The sequence below is a fragment of the Pezoporus flaviventris genome, unplaced genomic scaffold (assembly GCF_033815535.1).
Source record: "Pezoporus flaviventris isolate CSIRO_AGI_PZ_B2104156 unplaced genomic scaffold, CSIRO_AGI_Pfla_v1 ptg000036l, whole genome shotgun sequence".
Taxonomy (NCBI): Eukaryota; Metazoa; Chordata; class Aves; order Psittaciformes; family Psittacidae; genus Pezoporus; species Pezoporus flaviventris.
The window spans coordinates 45,376,594-45,399,005 of record NW_026892584.1 but is presented as its reverse complement, the minus strand read 5'-3'; the positions used below and the strand labels follow the sequence as shown (position 1 = coordinate 45,399,005).

General features: G+C 40.3%; 1 long non-coding RNA gene across 1 annotated transcript; it reads left to right on the top strand.

Moving 5' to 3' along the window:
- Positions 1–1,357: 1,357 nt before the first annotated feature.
- On the top strand, positions 1,358–10,639 carry LOC133274693 (uncharacterized). The gene is made up of 3 exons (XR_009745214.1): positions 1,358–1,457; positions 6,699–6,800; positions 10,391–10,639. It is a non-coding gene; the product is annotated as an uncharacterized LOC133274693 (long non-coding RNA).
- The last annotated feature ends 11,773 nt before the right edge of the window (positions 10,640–22,412 follow it).

Here is a 22,412-nt window from a genome sequence, read left to right as displayed (position 1 = left end):
AAATCACTTCATCACTCTCTACAGCTATGGTTCACCCACACCTCAAATAATGTGTGTTGTTCTATCCCCTCATTTGAAGAAAAGGATATAGTAAGCTGGAAAAGGTTCAAAAAAGGGTGAAAAGGATGATCAAAGGTTTGGAATGACTTCCATATGAGAAATGATTGGATCTGGAAGAGATAGATTGGGAGTGGTGGTATGACAGAGGTCTACACCACCACAAATAGTAAGAAGAGGTTGATCAGAGATCAATAGCTCACTGTCTTTTCCAGTACAAGAACTAGTGGGCATGACATGCAGCTGGGAAGAGCCAGGTTAAAACCAACAGGAAGTGTTTCTTCACACAATGGTAACAGAGCTGTGGAAATCCCCACCAGAGGATGTTATGGATGCGAGAAATTTAGAGGTTTCAAGGGGAGAATGGATAAAAACTTAGAAGAGATTAATGGGTTGGGGAATCAGGAGGTAGGAACTAGAGAAAGCACTGCCAGGGGAAATGAAACCTGAAATACAAGAAAAAAGATCTAGAGAGTAAGGGAACAGCAAAGGAAAAGGGCAAGCAAAATGAGAGAAGTCACTGGGGAGACAGAAGGACTGATTTTGGGAAGGGACTACCCAGACATACGAACTGTGTAAGTAAGGTTGTAAAATACACCTGGAAGGTACAGGGACACAGGATGAAGATAACGTGAAGAAAAAGAAGGAGAGAGCCACAAAGGTACACACAAGTGGGAATGAGGTCTGCTGTTTGTCTGCCAAGGAAAGTGAGCTGTATGCTGGGGTAGTAGAATGATACTGCTTTGGGAGAGTTCATTACTGCATACTAGGTGTGCTGAAGCATTCCAAATCTCATACAAAGATGAAGAGGAGGAACAATCTTGTAGATTCAAAATGGGGTCCACAAAACTCAGGTACTACCCAAACTGGGACTGCCTGTGCAATTTTTATTCAGCCCTACTGCTCTTTACAGTCTAATTACTCAAGCGTATCCTTTTTGCAAAATTAACCCACACATCTCTCTTTCACCTGCCCTTGCCTAGAGCAGCTTTCATCCCCTCTACATTTGAATAAGGCTGCTGTCTACTTCATGCTGGTTGAACACCAGGGGAGAGGCCACAGAAGAGACAAGGACCTGTTCTCAGTGCTCATGTCCTCATACCCAAATGACAAAGCAATAATTTCAGAGACAGCCCTTCTGAGTCCTACAGGCATCCATATCTGCCCTATGGGGAGGCCCCAGTCCAGTCTCAGCTGCTCTGGGAGCTATAAGGTAGTTGAACATGCTGAGTACAAAGGTTTTTTGTGGTGTTTTTTTTTAACAGATATATGAAAAGTGTTTTCTGAGCATGTGGAAACTGTGAATTTTCTAGAAACTTCTTGCCTGGGCTGTATGGGGACATTTTCATAAGCATGGCAAAAGTCCCCTTCCGACAACTCTCAAGTTATTCACTCAGCAGGTGGTAAGCAGTACAGCAGCTATTCATAGAAACGGCACTAGAATAATTTTAACATAGATAAAACAGTAAGTTTCTCCCAACCCTAATTTTTTGAATGACACAACTCCTTTGAGTAAATAAATCATTTAAAAAAATCCCGAAGATTCAACCTGAGTCTTCTGGATTATATGAGAAATCCCAGTGCATGCAATTGCATTTTCATAAATTATAAGAAATCAAAATCAGGACATTGCAATGACAAACGCTGAGCGATTGTAATAATATGCAGCGTAATTGGTCCCACATGTACTGCAATTAACATCAACACCATTATGCCATACTTTTTTTCTTTCTTATTTTGGAACTACCTGTACTTAGGAAGAAAGGTTTTAAAATAACAAGCGTATACACTAAGAACACTGGGAAAGTAGAAAACATGGATGCTATGTTACCAAGCATCATGTATTTTACTTTACATGGATATCTTTATCCTCTACAAGGTGCTACAGGAATGCATATTAGGGCATGAGATTAGGTCCTGGTGGATTCATGGAACTTTAATATACATTTAAGTGCTCCCTTAAACTGGATTGAGGCTTTTCCAACCCAGCAATCATGTTCTAATACAAACCTCAACAGGCATGTTCATTTAACATTACCATTTGTATCCACACTCATTGAAGTGGGTAGATAAAGACTAAGATAATTCAGGGTCAGAGAGGACCATTAGATTATCTAGCCTAGTTTAGCAAGGAGTAATCCACTTACTAAGGGTAATGGTCTTTTGAGACCAGTAATTTGAGTTTGGCACAAAACTAAACTGGGTTTGACTGGAACATCTTTTCTAAAAAGGCACGGTGGCCTGATCTGAATGTGTAGAGACAGAGGGCCTCTCACTTTCCTTGGTGATGAATCCCTGGAACTATCTGTTCAATATTTCCTTCCAAGAGTCAAAACTTTCTTTCACCTATGGGTTTCTGGGGCACCACACCTTCTGGGGATAGACAGCCTTCAGTACTTGGCATTCTGATGGAGAGACTTATGTATTAAGTCACTTCTCAGTCTTCTGTTTGTTTGTTTTTGATGAATGAAGCAGTCCAAGCTCTTTAAGCATCTGCCATTTTCTCCAGCCTTTGATCAGCATTTTTAGTGCACAACTTAACATCCAAAACATCGAATGACTACTCCCACTCATGTGGCTTACTGTGTTATAGACCACTCTTCCCACCCCACATATGAATGCTTGTTCAAAAGTACTTCTGAATAGCCATACTACCGAAGGCTTAGATTTTATTTTTCTGAAAGGAAAACTCTGCAAACATTGCTAGTGCATGTTTGGCAAGCAGTTTTGTCTTCCTTTTCCTCTGCTGAGATGCTTGAGACTCTTTGTCTGAATTGCTCTACACTTTACAATACAAAAATATGGTTTCTGGGAAAAGTCTCCTCTTCCTCTGCTGGTTTCACTCAAAACAGAATTAAACAAGAGTTAAATGGGAGCTTTCAAACACCAGCATTTCCTGGGGGCATGCTCTTTACCATCAATCCATCATTTCTTTACAGCTCATTTTTAGATACATTTGTTAGAAGTTATTCTCTGGCTACACCCTTCTTTATGTCATAAATCAGTCGCTTCTGGCCTGTCTGGGCACTGCTCAGTACTCCCAGTGCCATTCCTGCCAGCCCTCACAAAGTACAGCAGGCTCAGTCATACCTCAGCAAAGGGTCTGTAATTGCCCGATTTCATGTTATTTCTTTTCCATTAGAGAGCCAACCTAGGGGTGACCACTTACATTTTTGAGGTAATGCATATTTAAATAATGCCTTATTGCTGTTATCTTTTCTTCCTCATCTACTTTTTTTTTTTTCCTGTTTTATTCATTACATGTGATTCTAAAATACATTTATTCAGCAATGGTCTTTTAGTGTTAGAAAATGGGAGACACATTGACTGGTAGTTGTTCATGTGAAGTTGTTTTAATAGTACTTTAAAAGACATTAAGCAGCATTTCACATCAAAACCCACTCAGACGCATGTATTTGGAAAGATACTGACTAGACTTATATTTCCTGTATTAAAATACTTGTGTAAAAATGTGTTCTTTTAGGATTTATCAAACAAGCAAATGACCCTCTGGAGAGTTTCTGGTTCAGACATGAATACCTAAACAAAATCTTAGTGAATCATTGGAACTTGCTAGAATTTTCCATATGAAGACTATTATGAATGTATCAATATTATGGTGTGCACATATTTAATACATGCCTGAAATCTGTATAATTACAAACTTTAACTTACAAGTAAAAATGCATACAAGAATACCAAGAAGATGTGGAGAGGATATCAGTTCCTTACTCACATTTGGTTTTCTAAGTGCTGACAAAATGTTTAGCCCAACTTTGCTCCTCAGCTCAGCACCATACATTTAAGCTTTGTTATAATTTAATTATAATTTAAGCTTTTTTCCATTTCACATAATTGTTTTGCACATTCAGGGACAAGAAAACACTAGGGTGAGACTCAGGGGGCAGATCTTAGCAGATAATTTGACCCAGGACTTAGGTGTAGGTTGGAAGATGTCAAACTATTTTACGCAATTTAAAAGTCATGTGTCTGATTCAGCCCTGAGATAGAGATGCAAAAAAGACAGGGAGCTGAAGCAGACATGGGAAAATCAGGGTGGGAAGAAAGAGGACAATGTACAGATTTTGACTCAGACCAGGGATTCAGGTCCTGATCTTAAACCCAAAGGGGCTGACAGAAAGATTCCTATTGTTCTCAAAGGCTAATATTTCCTAATACTAGTTAAAAACAGTAGAGGCAATGAGACACTGAAATATCACAAGGGTGACAGCCACAGTGTCTGATACAGATTAGAAGGATTTTTGCTTAGCCCTGAATAAAGCTGTGAGACAGACATACAGATGATAAATGCATGTGTGTGTGTGTATGTATTCAGCAGGGGCTTTATGGAATTACTCTCTTGCTCTGAAGCTGAGGAGTTGCATGCTCCAGCCCCACAAGTGGGCAGCCCTGAGTAAGGGTGATGGACTAGGTGTACTTCTGGTCCCTAGGCTGTTGAAAAGCAGCTAAAAACCCATTTGGGCAAAGAGGAAAAAGGTGCCTGAACCCTCTATGAGTTTTAAAACCCCTGAAAAATGTTCTTGAGAAAGCAAAGAAGATGGATTTCTCTTTCTAACTCAGGAAAAGCCTGGCAAAAACTGGTCTGGGAAGAACAGAAACTAAAGATTTATTTGCTCATATTGTCAAAGATTAGAAGCTAAAGCTTAGTCATTAGGACTGTCAGATCTGGGCACTTGTGGAAAAGATTAGTTAGGCACTAATGAAAGAGAGAAAGCTATGGCTGACTGGCTTGGCTAATGTGTGTAGGAAATTTTCAGTGTTAGTCCTGCTAACAGAAACCTCCTGTGAGTAAACTGAAATGTTCTGGAACAGGAGAAGAGCCCAGAAGAGAATAGAGCTGGGTCTGGTTACACTTCAGGTACACAGCACCCAGTAATGCTGACCTGTGATTATCAGCACAGGTGCCTGAGAAATCTTGGAGATTGCCAACCTCATAATATAACTGAGAGAGGGAGAAAAAAAATCTCCTAGTGTATGTTTCCTGTGGTTTAAATTTTTATATTGTTAATTTTTTTCCCATAATCCAAGCATTTGAACACCAGTTGATTTTGGACATTTTAATGAAACATCTCTTTTAGAAGTGATTTATTTTAGGATGGTGAACCAGACAGCAGAGGAAACAGCTCGAGAGCAGCTGAAGGAACAAAATCAGGCACAGTTACAGCACTACCTCCATAGCAGGATTCCGTGTAGAAGGAATTTCTGAATTCAGGGTGTCCTACCCCAATTTGCATAGACACCCCCCCCCCCCCCGCCCCTGCTTTCAGCCCCTCTTACTTCTCTGATAGAGCAAAAGATACTAAACCCTGTTGCCATGGTTAATGACATGCAGAGGCTAAGAAAGAGAGAAGAGGGGCTATATGTCCCACAGCTTGTCTAGCTTAGGGTTTTGGAGAGGATGGGCTTCGGTGGTAATAAAGAGACTTTCCCCTCAGGAGAGACCCATAGATTTGTTCCTTCTCATCTGTGTGGGCTCTTGCCAGTTCCTCCAACAGCAGCTTTGCAGCCATTGCAAATAGATTTAGTGGGGTGAACTCTTGCAGTAACCTGGATGGAGAGCTTATTGCCTTGTGTAAAATTACCTGTGGGAGGATTTAGAAATGAGATGAGAGACTGCAAATCACACTTGAGTCTCACTTAAACTCTCTTGGGCTCAGGAATTTACATCATGGTCCAAGCAGTTTCCTTGAAGTCATCGTTGCAAGTTCAGCTGTGCAGTAACAGAAGGGGTCGTGTTATGATTTTGTTCAATCAGTTTTTGCTCTCCACATAAAGGTAGACATCTTTTATTACCTCATGTTAAAACTAGCCTCTAATGCACACAGATGAATAAAAAATTGAAGCTAATCCATACACGGAATCGTTGTTTCTTTTCTGTCAGTTTTTTGGGGCTGAGAGGTCCTCCCTTACAGTGTCAGAGCTGCAATAATCTCAGGGCACTTTGTGATAGCTAACAGCAGTAGAAACCACACTTCCCCCATCAACAACCGTCTCTTAACGATGGGATTCACATAACAAGCTTGCTTGGGAAGTGCCTGTCCCATCACAACAGGCCTAAATATGTAGATTGTGCTGGGGGAGCTTCCCACATTTTTGTATGGATGCTCTTAATGCTTTTGCAGATCTCTAGTTCATATGAGTGTCCACCTCGAGTTAGCTGGGGAAATAGTGCCAAGAATTATGTATATTTTTCTAGTCAATAGTGAAAAATATTCCCTTATGGACCTTTGGATTTCTAGACCTCTGTGAAGGCAAGGCTGATTTGCCACTTCTGGAATGACTGTTAACCACAGGATTTCACTCAGACTGTAATGGAGAGGCATTGTAGGCCAAATATCAGGTTAAGTGTCTCTGTGCAGAAGAGTGTCTTTAATAATTGTTAGTGCTAGCATGTGAAAAGCTTAGATGAAATATTCTGCGGTTCTGCATCAGACATGGGTGTTGCTAGATGTTCTCCATAAACTGATACCTGATTATAATAATGAGCACAGTGGCCTCTAGTGTGGCTTCTTTGCTCGGTTACTGAAATATGAGCAGATCTAAATTCATGTGGGTGTGTGTCTATCCATGTACTTCTGTGAGTGCAGGAATTAACTCCATTTCTGTAATTCGTGTCATAGGAAGGGCCAATTTCCTGCACTTAATGTCTATCAAGAGTTTCTTTGACTCTGCAGCATGAGAACTCCAGAATTATGCTCTGTAATTCAGGAACTTCAAGGTTTGTAAACTCTCAAATATTTAATTGTTGCCTTTGTTGTTCCATATTTGCTTTCCCTTATATATCTCACTGCTTTCTTTTAGTTAAAATGTATGCTATGATGGCCTGGGATAAAGCATGTAGACTGTATCTGTGTATGGGGTAAGCTAGTAGAAGCTACTTCAGAGTTTCCCTTTCAGTAAGGCGGCTTTGGGACATGAACATAAATCTTTGAAGTATGTGTTGAGCCAGCTGCTACATCATTTAAAAATAGTCAGGTTGGTGCCAACAAGACAGATCACTCAACTTGGGGGCCATAAACAGAAATCAAAGGCATGCATTAGCAATGCCCCAGTGTTTGTATGGTTCCATGACAAACCCTCTGCCCCTTCCAGCACATATGTGATGGTGTTACCGAATAGCCTGCTGTCACTTCTATAATGTATCGGTGTCACCTAGCCTGGGAAGGTGCCGTATGTTGGAGCCTGTATAAAGGTGGAAGACGTTCTCTAACTTTTAATGTTAGATTGCACTCAGTTTTCTTGACTTCACAATAAAGGGCAGGTTTTAAGAGTTCTTGTTCTCATACCCCCAGCAGCAATGGTGACATGCCATTTGGGTATTAAATACTTGAAAAGGGTCAAAACCTATGAAGTGGTCAAAGGGAAAAGAAACAAGGTCAAAAGTTTAAGCTGTGATACATGGTAGCCCAGGAGAACTCACATTTTAAGCAGTCTAGACAGCATATTAGCAGAGAAAGCTGACTGTGTTGTACTCTGTTTATGGGAGTTTTCCATAAACTGCAAAAAAATACTAGGAATGCAGCATAACCAAAGCTTTGCCTTTTCCAGTTGAGAATAAACTGTTGTGCAGCTTATGTTCAAAGCGCATGGCATCTATGCACACTTAATTCAAGTGAAAGGGTCACAGGGCCTTAGGGGAAAAGGTGCAAAAAAAAAAAAAAAGTGCAAGCTTATTTAAGATGATTTTTCCCTCCTCCTCCTCCAAAAAAAGTAATTTATGTATCTGTCTGGAGACAGGTATAACATAGCCATTGGTGCAGATTTAGGAGGCAACTGCAGTATTTGGGCACCTGTGTTTTTTATGTTCACGTGTATATATTTTCTTGTTTGCAGAATGAAAAATATGCAGTCTTGATTTATTTTGCTCGGCTTGTTTCAAGCTTTTTTTTCCCCTCACTGGATAAAAAACAAAGTATGTGGCATTTTCAGTCTATAAATCTTGCTTGCTGTGGGCTAAGTTCTGCTCACAGCTCTTACTTAGAGTAAGTTAATGAGGCTACATGTACCTCAGGGCAGGATTTGGACCTCTGAGGCTACCTGAGCAAAGCTGCCTAAGTTGAAGGATGGTTAAAGCACTGGCTTGGGACTTGACAGACTTGGGTTCAGTTCAGTTTAGCTCAGCTCAGTCCTGTGAGGTGACCTGTGAGTTCTGGGGGGAAGTTGCTTACACTCTCTCAGGCTCCATGGCTATGCTTCACCATGGTCCCGGATTGCAACTCTTCCTTTCCTTCAGTTTTGTGCTAAAAAGTCACACCCTTATGTGCCCCTTGCCTCACTATAGAAGTGAAAAGGGTTGTTATTTTGGTCTGACATTAATACCAGTTCTTTGGAGCAGAGACCACTTTTTTGTTTGGTGTCTTTCTACAATAAAGTAAAATTGTCTGAAGAGTTCTATAAACAGCAGTGCCACCAACAAATCTAATTAGTGATACGCCGTACAGTTAGCATCTATTAGCTCGTATCAAGGAGTTCTTGCCAAAACTCTCTTGAGAAATACTGTGCTTACCCTCTAAGGCTACCTGCAGAGAGTTAACTAAAAAGAGGGCACTGAAATAGCTGCCCACATGGGTGCATATCTAAAATATGACTGTCAAGAGCTTTATGCAAAACACCTCAGCTATTCCAGTTCTGTCTTTCACCTGGACAGACTGACTCTTAATTGTGAACATGTCCATAGTTCTCATTAATAAGAACCCCCTATCTGGATTCTGGCCTATAAACCATCACCTTCAGTAACATTTTTCAAGAAACATGGTCTTCTTTAGGAACTTCTGAACTTTAGGACTTTCTGAACTTTAGATTGCAGTGGGATTTTCAAAACCCCTCTTTGGAAGTTGTGCTGGGCTAAGCCAAAGCAGTCTCGTAAAGGCTGCCATAAGTACTCGAAGTCATGCTGCCCACTTACGTGCAGGTGTTTACATGTATTGAGCATTTTGCTTAATCTTGTATGTATGCAAATACCGTAAGGTTATCAGGTTCAGTTTGACTGTGGCTCAGTATGTATTTTTTAAAGGTGAGGCCACAAGAAGAAAGAACAGGGAGAAAAATGAAGTGGGATTGAGAAAAAGGAAGGCAGGAAGGTTGGGAAAAAGCAAATATATGGGGGCTATGTGAAAGAGCAAAACAAGGACACAGAAAATATTAATTGACAAATATTATCTATATGAAGTATATGACAGTCCAGACAGCTCTGGCCTTATGAAATATACCTGATCTTACACACAAATGTCATGGTACTGGGAAAGAGAAGACTTTAAGGAGACCTTAGAGCAGCCTCCCAATGCCTACAGGGGCTGACAAGAAATCTGGAAAGGGCTTTTTACAAGGTCATGTAGGGATAGGACCAGGGCAAACAGCTCTAAACTAAAAGAGGGGAGATCTAGACTCAATATTAGGAAGAAATTCTTCACTGTGAGGGTGGCAACACACTGTAATGGGTTGCCCAGAGAAGCTGCAGCTGCCTCATCCCTGGCAGTGCTCAAGGCCAGGTTGGATGGGGCTTTGGGCAACATGGTCTATTGGAAGGTGTCCCTGCCTGTGGGAGTATGGTGAAACTAGGTGGTCTTTAAGGTCCAATCCAAACCGCTCTGTGATTCTGTTCTACTGCAAAAGAGTTTCAAATCTGAATGATATGTTCTTATTGATTGTACACGTGTGTGGTCTTAAGCGTCACTGAATAAGGGCCAAGAGATAGCAGAGCAAGCAGCTGTTCTCTTCCAGAAGGATAATTGGGATTTTAATCCCAAATAGGATTATAGTTTGCAGTGGCCCTTGCAACAAAGTCTGGATGCTGCAGGCCTGTTCACCGGGGTGGCAGGCTGAGTGTCTGCCATCTTAGAAAGAAAAGTAGACTTTTCTTTCCAAGAGAGTAAGGATGTTGGAACTTCTAAAAAGGTAAGCTGAGGAAATTCACGTGGAACAGAAATCTCACTGTGAAGATGAGATGAGGGAGGATTTTTAGCAATGTGCAATGATGAGTCATTGCAACTTCTATTAATATAACTGGCACGTATGTAAATAAATTCACATGTACTCCTCTGAAAAGTTAGCTCATGAGGTCAGTCAGCAATAATAAAGCAAGAAGAAATGCGGTTTCATAAAAGCAGTGAGCTATGGCACTATTTCATAGGCATTTTAGAAAGAAAAGGAATAACTTGATCATTTGAAGTGGAACAAATGACTTTGTATCAGAAATTGTCTTTTAGCTCTGCAGGTATGTTCCATGAACTTTAGAAACCACACTCATTTGCATGTGGTTTAATAGAAACTTTTGCTGAAGTAATCTCTGCATTCTCTCCTTGCTTACGGACAGCATATGGCGTGTAGATATATGGCCAGATCTGGGAATGTAAATCAGCACAGTCCCCTGGAGATCAATGGAGCTTCATTATGCTATACCAGTTGAAGATCTGACCATGCATATAAGAGGAGCTGGATGAAGTCCTTTCATGTTTCAGGTAGTGTTATACATTAGCACCATGATGTAGGGCTGCCTTTCTCCCCCACACTCCCCTCATAAAAGTCTGAAACCTGTTGCCTATTATGCCTTTAGCCACCCCTTCATAGTTCAGACACCCTTGAGTCCAACATTGTACAAGAAGAAACTTGCATTCTCTGAACAAAAGCTGCTGCTGCTCTTAGGGTGGGACTTTCCAGACTTACGGGTTATCCTAATAAAACTCAGGAATGTTTTAAAGGCAGTAGCATTAGAGACCACCAACTATTTTATTGTTGAAGCCTAAAAGAAAAATCTATTATACCTGAGATTGACCCTGTAGCTGTTTCTTTTAGCAGGCTCCTTAGAAAAGTCGAAGAGCTGAATTTTTACAAGGGCATTAATGCATTATTTTAGATTGCATGAGTCTGGATATTTGCACACACTACATAATGAGCGTGTGAGAAAATAAACAGGATTTGGCTCTGTCACATCTCCTTTCTAACTCAGAATGCAGATGAAACAGTATAAGCAAAGAGGACAAAATCTTACCTGTTTAGTATGGCTATTTTCACTTTTCTAGATGTTTGCCTGTTCTGTCCTCATCAGCATAGCGTGTTCAGAACATACATGCATAATATATGTCAAAACATACATATTCCTCTCAGTTGTCCCATGAGACTGGTCATAAATAATAAACAGGGAATTTTATAGATTGAAAACTGAATTGCCAAAACACAAAAACCTGAATCTTCTCGAAATGGTTCAGTGCACAATTTCCATTGACATAAATGGACTGTGTCTGCTGGATTTGGGCTTCCCATGCCCAAGGCAGTACAAGAAGTTATCAGGTAATGATTCAAGTTCTCTTGAGAGCCAGACTAACACCATGCACATCCTTTATTTTAACACTTTGTCCCACTGAAGGTAATAAAGCACATGATGTGGAAGCAAGCCAGGCTCTATAGCTAATGAAAGTGGCTAGGGGCTGTTGCCCTGGGCACGTAGCTTTTAATTTTTGGAAACGTTGATGTCAGGTTTGGTACCCCAAATTGGGTTCAGTGGATCCAAATGCCTCGTCTAGATTCCTAGCTGTTCATGTGGTTATGCAGAACCTCTTTCACTAGCCACACCTTTTGCCATTAATTATAGCTTAATTGGCCACTATGTTAGTATTTCTGTCATGAAGTACTGTCTGTGGAGGATGTGAATATTTAATGCAGATCTTCAGAGGTGAAGATTTAATTACACAAGTGTTGCTTGCCTCCTCAGAAAAGCAATGTCCAACTGTCTCTCTCAATACAGGATGATATATGTAATTGAGAAGATCTGAGCCTAGGAGTAAAACTTGCTGTAGCCCTGACACTTGAGAAATAGGGCCAGCTTGTCAAACTCTCAGACAAAGAACAGTTGCTCAAAATACACCCAGGGAACCTGCATCTCTGCATGTTAATATCTGCCACATTGTATGTGGTAGCCTAATTTACACCTAAAAGTCCCAGTAAATATTTGTACTGCATGCAGATAGTGAAGGTTACAGGAACTGATCTGAAAGGAGGCTTACAGAGCTGGCTCCTTGCCTTACTGGTTTAGAGGAAAATTCCTGACAATTTGGCTGGTTTTATGTTACACTTCAAATGACAGAAAAGCAGAAATTAAAAGCGTTGGATATATTTTGGCCTTATTTTAAGGTAGTTTGATTTGGATTAAAATGTGATACTCGACATGGGATTACCTCTTAAAATGTCCTTGTTTGATTTCCCCTCATGGGAGGGGAGAAAAACAGACAGAAAGAAACAGTGATCAAGATGCAGAGTTTTAAAAATCAGCTGGTGTGCTTAGTCCAATGTATTCCCTGATCTACCCACACATTCATTCTCTTGCTCACACACAGACAGAATTAATTCATCCCAAGATGCAATTGTGCATCTGTTTTATATATTTGACTAGTCACTTCAGAAATATTTTTAACTTGTGGGGAGCATTTACAAGTGTAAGAGCGGGAAAGGTGACAAATAAAGGTGAGAGTATACATTTGCCAGACAAGAATAATGAGACATAATAACTATGGACAAAAATCCACTCTGTGATCCATCCTATATGTAATCCCCAGTAGAGATTCAGTGATTTCACCTGGAAAGTATAGAGAAGTTATAAGGAAATGCTGCCTGTTAATAGAAGACATAGGTAGGAGTCAAGTCATCTACATCCACATCTACAGTAGCACAAATTTCTACTGCTTGGTTTGAAGGCAGTCTCAAGCTGTTGGTTAAATCAGGCCAGCTGCTATTATCTGCTCATCCAAACCAGCACATGACAATATGAAGCAACAGATAGGAATGTACAAGGCAGGATAAAGTCTAAATAAAGGACCTTGTTGCCTTTCAGACAAACACCTTATTTCCTCAGATGAACTTTTTCCTTTATACCTCACTAGTGAATTCTTATTCTTCCTACTAAAAATCTAAGATACTGTCCTTTCTCTGACAGCAATTGAATCTAGAACAAGTTTCCTGACTTAATTTGCCCTCACACAAATGCAAGGTGAAGATCCGTATTTGTTCTGAGCCCCTGCTTCTTTCCAGGTTACTTAAACTGACAAGGATTTCTGTTTCCTTCTAATCTGAGGATCTGTACTGACAGGGCTGCAGATGAGGGAAGGAGGCTGGCCACAAAATGCTGAAAAGTTACCTACCTTTGGCTTCCTTCAATTCCTTTTCCTAGTCCCAAAGGAATAAATTCAGGAGGCCAAATGACTCAGGAAACAGCTGCTACACTAAATACTTCTTGGTGGGGACTGGTCCTGAGGTGGTGGGGAAGTTGAAATGGCTTGATAAATGTTAGTGAAATCGCCTTCGACACCAGTTTAGCAGAGAGCTGCCATTCAGCTCCTGTGTCAGTAGCATAGAGGCAAGAAAGATCCCTCACAGTGCAGAGGCCAGGAGCTTTTAGCACTTGGTGTGTCAAACCTAGCTTAGGGTCAATAAGCAGAATTTCAGTGCTTCACTGCGTTGGGACAGGGAAATATTTTTTTTCTCCTCCTGAAGGGTGACAGTCCATTTTGTGCAGGATATCCAAGGGGTGCAGCGTCAGGAAAAGATGTCTACAATCACTCATTTAAGAACTGTGGACTTAAAGCAGGATTTAAAGCATGTTGTAGTCTCTGAGATTGCTTTCTGGTACTGTTTCAGGAGCAAGGCTGCATCCCAACACATGGAACATGTGCGTCCATTACAAGGGAAGAAAATCTGATTGCATTAGAGGCTTGATCTACTTTGTCTCTTATGTCCAGAGACCTTGGCTAGTGCAAGTGCAAAGATTGGACTGAAAAAGGCAATAAAAATCTTTGATTCAGCATACTTATATCAGATCTCACCAAGTATGACTAATTTATTCTCTAGTTACCAGAGTTTTGGGAGAAATAAGATTTATTCTTCGCTCTTTGCTTTACTTGGTATAGATAACACAATTTAGGAGGATCATCATCGCTTTTGTTTCCCGTTTTAGGAAAGTGGAATAGACCTAATGTTTGCAGAGCAAGAGGGCTCGCCACTTTGCATAGTGTTGCAGGCAAGACCGACCTCTGCAGGACAAAATGAAACAAGTCGAAGGAAAACTATTCTGGATGGATCTGTGGCTGGTAGCGGTAGCAACAACAGGGAAGTGTTCTCCCATTTTTTGGAGAAAGTCGTTCCTCTTTTCCTATTTTCTTCAGTCAAACTCTCAGTGTATGTTTACAGAAAGAGGCAGGTGAAATTTCTGTGAGCTCTGGCCTCCTCAAATAGGGGTTTCCTTTGCTCCCACTGATGCACAGAATGGTTGTGAAGGCTAATTAACTCTTGCCACTGGTTTTATTCAGGGTGAAAAGCTGCTGCAGAATGGCTCTCAGGCCCAAGGACAGACCATGCTTTGCTATGAATTTGAAACTCAGCCCCCTAGAACCAAACCTGAGATGGAGGATAGTGTGTATGTGGCAGATTGGGAGTTGTTCTCCTACATGCTGAAATTTAGTATGTTTGCTTTTTTATTGTGGATTTGGTTTGGGGTTTTGATGTGTTTTGTGGTGTTTTTTTTTTTTGTTTTTGTGTGTGTGTGTTGGTTGGGGACTTTTTTGTTTTGTTTTGGGTTTTCTTAAGGGTTCTGGATCAAAAAGTTGCCTTGACTGTTTTAATGGCTGTTCTGGTTCTTTTCCTTCTAATTACTTGTCAGTGCCAGAGTGAGTTGTTCTTGTACAGTCAGCACTGCAGATTCTTTGGAGACCCCCAAACAGCTGAATAAAAGCTAGTAAATCTAGCAAGTTGCTCAGTGAGCAGTGGAATTGTGAGGTCAGGCTTCCTGTGCCTGACCAGTGTGGATGCTTTGGTGTCTAATAACATCAGTGTCTCTGAAGTGGTTGCACATATGGATTCTGTGATGGCTGATAAGAGGTGAGCTCACACTTTGTTTTTTCCCCTCTAAGGAGTTTCTGACTTCAACCTTTCCCCTTTTCTGATGTCTATGTAAGAAGCGGGAACTTAGTCCTCAGCCCTGCTGTATCGTTTGATTGAGATTTCCAGACAGATTTAAGAGCTCTACAGGGAGATGGAGGCAACAGCAGAGACTGATGAATGCATGTGCAAGCACACACATGCAGAACATAGTTTGGTGACCACTGAAAAAAGCTGGCCACTGAAAAATGCAGTGCTTCTTTCCCTCTGTGTTCACTTCAGGCTGCCTGTTGCTCCTCTCTGTGTGTTCTTGGCACAGTCATTTACACAGCTGGGTAGTGAACTGATCACACTTAACATGTGAATGATTGGGTTTGGATATTAGGTTTGGGCTAATAAGACTGCATGGCTCATCTGTTTTCAGCCAGCACCATTCCCTCATCTGATTTGCTTCAAGGCTGCACAAACATGTCCTGCAGAGGCAGAAGCGGGCAGCCAGGAGTGGGGTTGGGGGTGTGCAAGTATTCTTTCTTTACACTGGCAGTGCCTCTTTAAGTGCACACTGAACTAGAGCCACGGACACCACGAGAGCACAACCCTCCTTTCTTAAGGAACTAAAGCTAGAATTATCTATAAAAAAAGTGGTGTCTTTGGTACCTGGCAAAGGAGGAATACATATAGAACCAATGATCAAAACACCATTGTTGTTTTCACAATAATCCTAACTTATACCGAGAGAGATTTCTTTTTGTAAGAATAACTAAGGGTGCAGACAGAGCAAAGAGGGTTTGCGACTACATCAAAATCTCAAATGCAGAGTCAAGCATGAGCATTTTAACAAAAAAAAAAGAAATCAAATCACCATGGAAAAAATAGCAGTGATGAAGTCATGGCAAAGAATACAATAGCCCTAGGAAACAATCAAACCAAAATCATTGCCCAAGGATGCTTAACCCTCCATCGGTTGGTCTCTTGAAGTTGGTATTGGATGCTGTTCCATGGCAGAGGTATTGTTTTTATGAACACAGCTTTGCTATATATCCAGCTTGCTTTTTATTATATTTGTGTGTCCTTCTCACTTTTTAAAATGTCAAAATACCATTACTGAAATTACATCTGAGATATAGGTGAATAGCATGTCATTGTTATGGATATGGGAGTGTCAGGGGAAAGTTCTGTCCTTGTGTTACTGCAGGAGATCTGACTTGGTTATCACCATGATTCCTTGTGGCCTAAAAATCTGTTAATGATTCACCTACCGAAAAAAACAGATTATTGTTGAGGTGAAGCTTTTGAGACCTGGCTTCTAAGTGCCAGAAAGTTCTTGGTTTTAAGATGCACTTCGTATGTAGCTCTTCCTCTTTGGCCTTGAGAGACACAGCTTTGGCTCCTGCTTCTATTGTGATGGAACGTTAATCTTCAAATCTGTTACATTTGATTATTTTTCAGAACCACAGCTGGCACTACAGTCACTCTGATTCTAGTTTTTATGTCATGCAGTTTTCCAGGATTTGTATATTGAAAGGCCAGGAAGATCTTAAGCCCCTACTATTATTTCTTGTTCACCATCCCTGTTGCTGTTTGTTATTGTCCTTCTTCCTACCGTTGTTGAAGCTACAAAAATCCAGAAGAGGAAGACAAAACCTCTCTCCCAAGTAACTTTTTCCAATTTACATTATATTCATGTCATGGCCATCAACATACTGCCCTCATTCTTCTAACTTTGCACTATGCTATGGGGTGTAGCTACAGAAGAACTTATGCTCAAAATACTATCTTGGAAAGAAGTGCTACTTCAAGTAGAAAAAAGTGACAAACTGTGAGCACACATTTCTTCTTCCGTAGACAGTGTAACTGTGATTACTCTTGGACAAGCTGTTCTAGAGTTAGAAATCAGGAAACCTGACAATGTCATGGTTGGTAATCATCTGACAACTGACCACTGTTCTGCTTGATGCCAGCTGGCAAGCACCTGCCATAACCAATGCAATGGAAAAACACAGCAATGCAGCGTCCACCAATACCTACATTATTCCTCATGGACCCTCTTTAGTCTTTTACTGAAAATTTAGTTATGGTCTTAATTATTCTTCTGTAGACTATGTGCTGCAGAAATACACTAGAATTGATTTAAGTGCCTATATTTTTTGCCCAAGGCCAAGTACTGAAATAATTGATTTGAAGCAGGATTTCATTTTGGTTATACTAGAGTCACTGGGCTCTTGAGTTGCTTCAGTTCCCTGCTTGCTTCCAGGAGGCTTTCTTTTCGAATAAACTCAGTCTCTGCTCCTCTGCCATCTGGCTTCCAGCTCTTCAGTGTTTTCATCCCAATCCCCTTCATATGCAAGCCCAGATTACAGGAGTTTGTTCCAGCTCCAGATAAGTAGTAGCTGGATTTTTCTCTGCTGGTTGCCAAAACTGCCACAGTCCATCACAGGAAACAGTCCAGCCATGCATAACAACCTATAGGACCTTGAGGTACTTGGCATGTAGCCCCTATTTTGGTGAGTCATGTGTGCAGAAATGAATACTGACCAAAGGTAAATATCCTGTACTCCCAGCAGGAAAATTAAAATGTGTCTGCAAAGCTGATTACAGAAATGGATGCTTTCTTTGCTGAAGACATTGCATTTTTGCTATTCCACCAGAAAGTTTGAACCAATGCTGGTTAAACATGAAGGGAGTGTTTTATTTGTCCAAATGGAAGTGCATACAGCGTAGCTGTCTGCACTGTGATAATATTCTGCATTTCTTTATGATGCATGGAGAGTGAGGCTCATGGAGTGTGAGATTTATCTTATTGAAGACGTCTGAAGCAATTCAGATGAAATAGATCTGGAAGTGGTCTAGTTCATCTTCATTCTCTGAAGTGATTAAAGGGAGCATAAAGAAATTAAAAAACAGACCTCTAACTGCTATATACACTCTTACTCCTTAGAGAAATGAGATGTTAGAATGTCTGCAACCTTGTTGATTGTTGTTACTGCATTTTCCCCACCATGTTCAGGCTGAGCTCCTATTTGTCATGAGTATCTTAGGGTGATTCTAACAATCAGATATTGTAGCTGTGACATTATGACCATAAACTGCAGCTCAAGAATGCCTCCGGATTAGCTGAAATATGCTTTCCATCAACATCAGGTAGAGACATATCTCTTTCCCTTCCTTTTTTTCTGCAGGGAGGGGGAAGGGAGCAAACCATGTCTTTTGCAGTTCAAAACTCAACAGTTTCCACTTGTGTCTGAGTTCCTGTATGACTTCCTTTCAGTACAGTGGGATCATATGGAATGGAGGATCTTGTTTCACGCACATCTGTCTTTTTCGAACCTACATCACCACAACAGCAAACACTTGGTTTTAGTGACCTCCTGTGCCAACACTTGCATCTCATTGGTAAGGAAAAGGATTTTCCTCACTTGGCAGGTGAACATCTAGATTGTGTCTCATATTCTGTCTTCTCAGAGCCAAGGTCTGCAGAACACGTATTATGAAGGCAGCAGTCTCAAGGCATCAGGAGAATGAACCAATGTTATTAAACCTGGGCTTTTTTGCCTTTGCAACAGTACTTTTCAGCCTGTGGTCTGTGTACTTCTGGGAGTCTGTAGAATACTCCAGGAGGCCCATGAAAAACAACTAACAGAAGCAAGCCTATTGTCAGTTGGTTTAAATTCTCTATACAAGGATATACACCTCTTTTGGAAAAAAATTAGGAGGCTTGTAAATTGAAAACTGTTGAAAACTGCAGCTCCGTAATATTACACGGAGCAATTTTTCTAAATGCTTAAATGCTTAGAGGGTGAATTATTCTAGCTTGGTGGTTAGCACAATAACTCAGGCAACAGCAGTTGCTCCAACAAGCATTTAATTATTTTGTACAAACACAAGAGACTGAAAAGTCCTACCTCTGAATATCCTATAGTGCAGTGATTAGGAAAATCTCCAGGAAGGTGAGAGGCTCGAATTGGGCAGGAAAAAATGTGAAGCTTAGCACATCTGTGGGGAAAGCTCCAACACTCTCTATACGAGGTATATAAAAGAAATACTTTTCCACACATCTCTCTCCTCGATGTGCTGTGCTGTGTGGGATCTGGTAAATGCTTCCTTTCAGCTGAGCAGCTGGAGTTGTACATGTGCTCAGCGTTGGAGTAGTTGTACACATGCCCATCAACAAAAGACTGAGAGGGTGGTAATCTAGATGCACAGGCTCAAGTAGCACTGCATTCAAGGTGCTGAAGATCTGAGTTTGTGAGTTGGGCATCAAAAGATGCATTATAATTAAGCCTTGTGTGATTCACCCAAGGCCACAGAGGAGGTTTTTGGTAGAGAAAAGATGTGAACCCGAGTTTGCCAAATATGAGTCCAGTACCTTAACCTCAGGGCTGTGATGTCACTATCAACATAAGAGAGGCAGTGACCAGATTAAGGGTGAGTCAGAGCAGCTTTTTTCCCCACAGATATAGTTTTAAAAGGGAACCAGTAACATGAGAGTGCTAGCAACTAGCAAGTTGTGCCAAGGGGAAAGAGGTGGAGGACAAAGCCCTGCATCAGATGTGCAAAGTACAGAGGTGGTGCAGAAAAAAAATATAAGATTAGGTTAAAAATCCATGGGGAGTTTGTAAACAAAGAGTAACTGCTACTCCATGGTGTGCTTCTGGTTGGATTTCCATATAGAATTCACAGCATCCTAGTGAGAAGCAAAGACAGGTTCATGGTTCTAGTATAGACAATATTCAGTTTAAAAATAATGGATCAGCTTCAAGGATGAACAGCTTTTTCTTCCTCGAAAGAGCTTCTATTGAAATCAAGAGAATCTACTGCTTTCCAAGGGATTTGTCATGCTGTTCAGACATCCTGAGAACCCATAATTGGATTTTTACCATAAACAAGTGTTAGGAAACATGTTTCTTATTTAGGTTGGTTCATGTGTTCATGTCCTTTTTTGCTTCCCTGTTAGTCAACAGAATTTCTGTTGACACAAGTGGGAACAGGAAGTAAATATTTCACGTGGGGAAAGGCAAACCTTCTGAAGTTCACAGAACCCAAAGCTATTAACCTATTTTGAGTATTTAGAAAACAAACTGTTTACCTCCACAAACTTCTTTTGCCTGTAATTTAAACTCATTTTCCCTCCCCTGACATTTAAGGGGATTACATTTCAAAACCAAACAGATTTTCTAGGGAGCCAATTTATGTATTAAAGAAGGCTGTCAAAAGCAAAGCAGCCACAGATCAGTACAATGTCAAGGATTTCTGAATGTCCTGTCCTCAAACTTCCTAATGCTTCCTCTGTTGGAAAGTATTTTAGATTTTTATGTTACATCAAATATTAAACTATATTTTAACTAAATGCAATGATAAATAGTAAATAATTATACATTTTTATTTATTAAATTAATTATTTGTGGTTAGTTATATTTTTGTTTTTATTTATTGCATCTATTGACGCCTCTGTTTGCTTCTCTCCTTTTTAATTTGTTGGGTCTCTGTTAACTTTTCACACCAGTGTCTGAGTGTGTGTTTGCATTTTCTGTTTAGAAAATGTGATACTAATAATTGGAAAATAACTTTCAAATCTGAGTTACCGGCATTGTCAAAGAAATTGGAAAATTTCACAATTTAAGGAAATGGCAGCTGAGAAAGCAAATGTTTAAATATGCTAGAACTTGGATGATTGTGCGTTACTCTTCAAACTCCCCTTTCTTGTCAATATTATTTTGATGCTTAAAACTGAGTCAGTTTTGCAGGCAAAGTACTGTGAATATGAGTGAATAGGATTCTTGTTTGTATTATGTTAACAGCCAAACAACTGGTAATTACATGGAGATCTTTTTTGAAGCATGAGATACTGAAGGGACAAGCAGAAGTGGAGGTTTTTTGATTCTAACTTCCCATTTCCTGACAGTTGTGTATTTGATTTCTCAGTATTATGATTATCTGCTAGCCCAGAAAGACTTAGAAGCACAGTGAGCAGATTGGTTTGTACTGTGGCCCCTGAAAGTAAATAGTGTGAAAAAATCCGGCTTCAGTATTTTAAACAATGGCTTGAATTCAAAAATATATTGTTGTTTTTTTTTTTTAATTAAAGAACAGGAATATTTCTAAATCTTCTATTTTTTTTTAACCTACATGCAGTGTTTTTGTGTTTGTTGTGGCTTCTAAGGAGTTACATCTTATTCTTTACCCGTTCAGAAAGCTTTTGAACATAGCAGCAGCAGCAAAAAGTTTAGGATGGATGTTTTCTGAATGCAATGCTGAAGAGCCAGACCCAAATCCCATGGAAGTCTGTGGTTGTAATTCTCACTCCATCTACATGAAAAATAGGTCTGGATTCACAGTGGGTCTGAGTTAAAACCTCGTGAAATCATTCTGAGCCTTCGCTTTGACTCCAGTTGTCTTTGGCTCATGTTCAGTGAATGGGGAGCCAGTTGACTTGTATTTCTGACCCCAGCTTATTTTTATTTATTATGAGTGGACACCAGCTGCTTCTTTGTTGTCTAAAATATACCGTCTGCCCTTGAACTTCAACATTTTCCTTCCAATAAGATGATTTAGACTTTGTCCATGGTTTGCCAAACCAGCAGGCTACAACATACTTTAGGACTTCCAGCAGACCACAAGTGGCTGATCCTCCACCTACCTTTGGAGAGATACATAAAGTGAAATATGAAAAACATCTATAAGGCCTTATAAAATGGAAGTATTGATCAACAGGGCCATAGCTTGTGTCATTACTTTTGCTGATATGTTCAATTAACAGTCTTGTCAAGCAGAACCTGGCTTTGGTCACAAAACTTTACTTCATTTAAGTTGATAGTCCTTGGTATCCAACAGTGGGATGAACCAGATTCCTTAGCTTTGTTTGTTTTGGCCTACCGTGTCTCTTTATGAGGAAAATGGTCAAAGTAAAGTGCTTCCTCTGTGTATTTTGACAGGGAACAGTACTAATATGCTTTCCTTTTGTCGCATGCCTTGCTCTTTTCTCCCGGTGTTGTTTAAATATTTTCAGTCCAATGACATATTTATTAACCCACCACTCTCTGCATGGGGTAAGACTTTGATTGGCCCATCTGTAAAGACTCTCGGTTAAGGTGGTTTTTTCAGCAAGAGTTAATAATATTACTACTATTCACGTAAAACTCTGAGACAATCTCTTTAAAAATGGAGCACATTTATCTAAAACAGCTGGTTAAGAGAGCATGAGGGCCCAGCTAGAGTCGGCAAGGTCGGGGGTCAGGGTTAACACCAATCTCTGTGGAACTTTGAAGCTGACATTTTACAGATTATATGTGTCTCAGTGCACAGTGGGCATGGCATATAAATTGGTCTTAGAGGCCCCTATTTGTTCTCTGCATTTTTATGAGCCCACAGAGTTGTTCTTTGAAGCAGCACACACAGAAAATAAAAACTCATTTTAATGTTGTGGAACTATTTGCAGTAAATCATGTTAACATCCTGGCTTTTCTTTAGAGAGA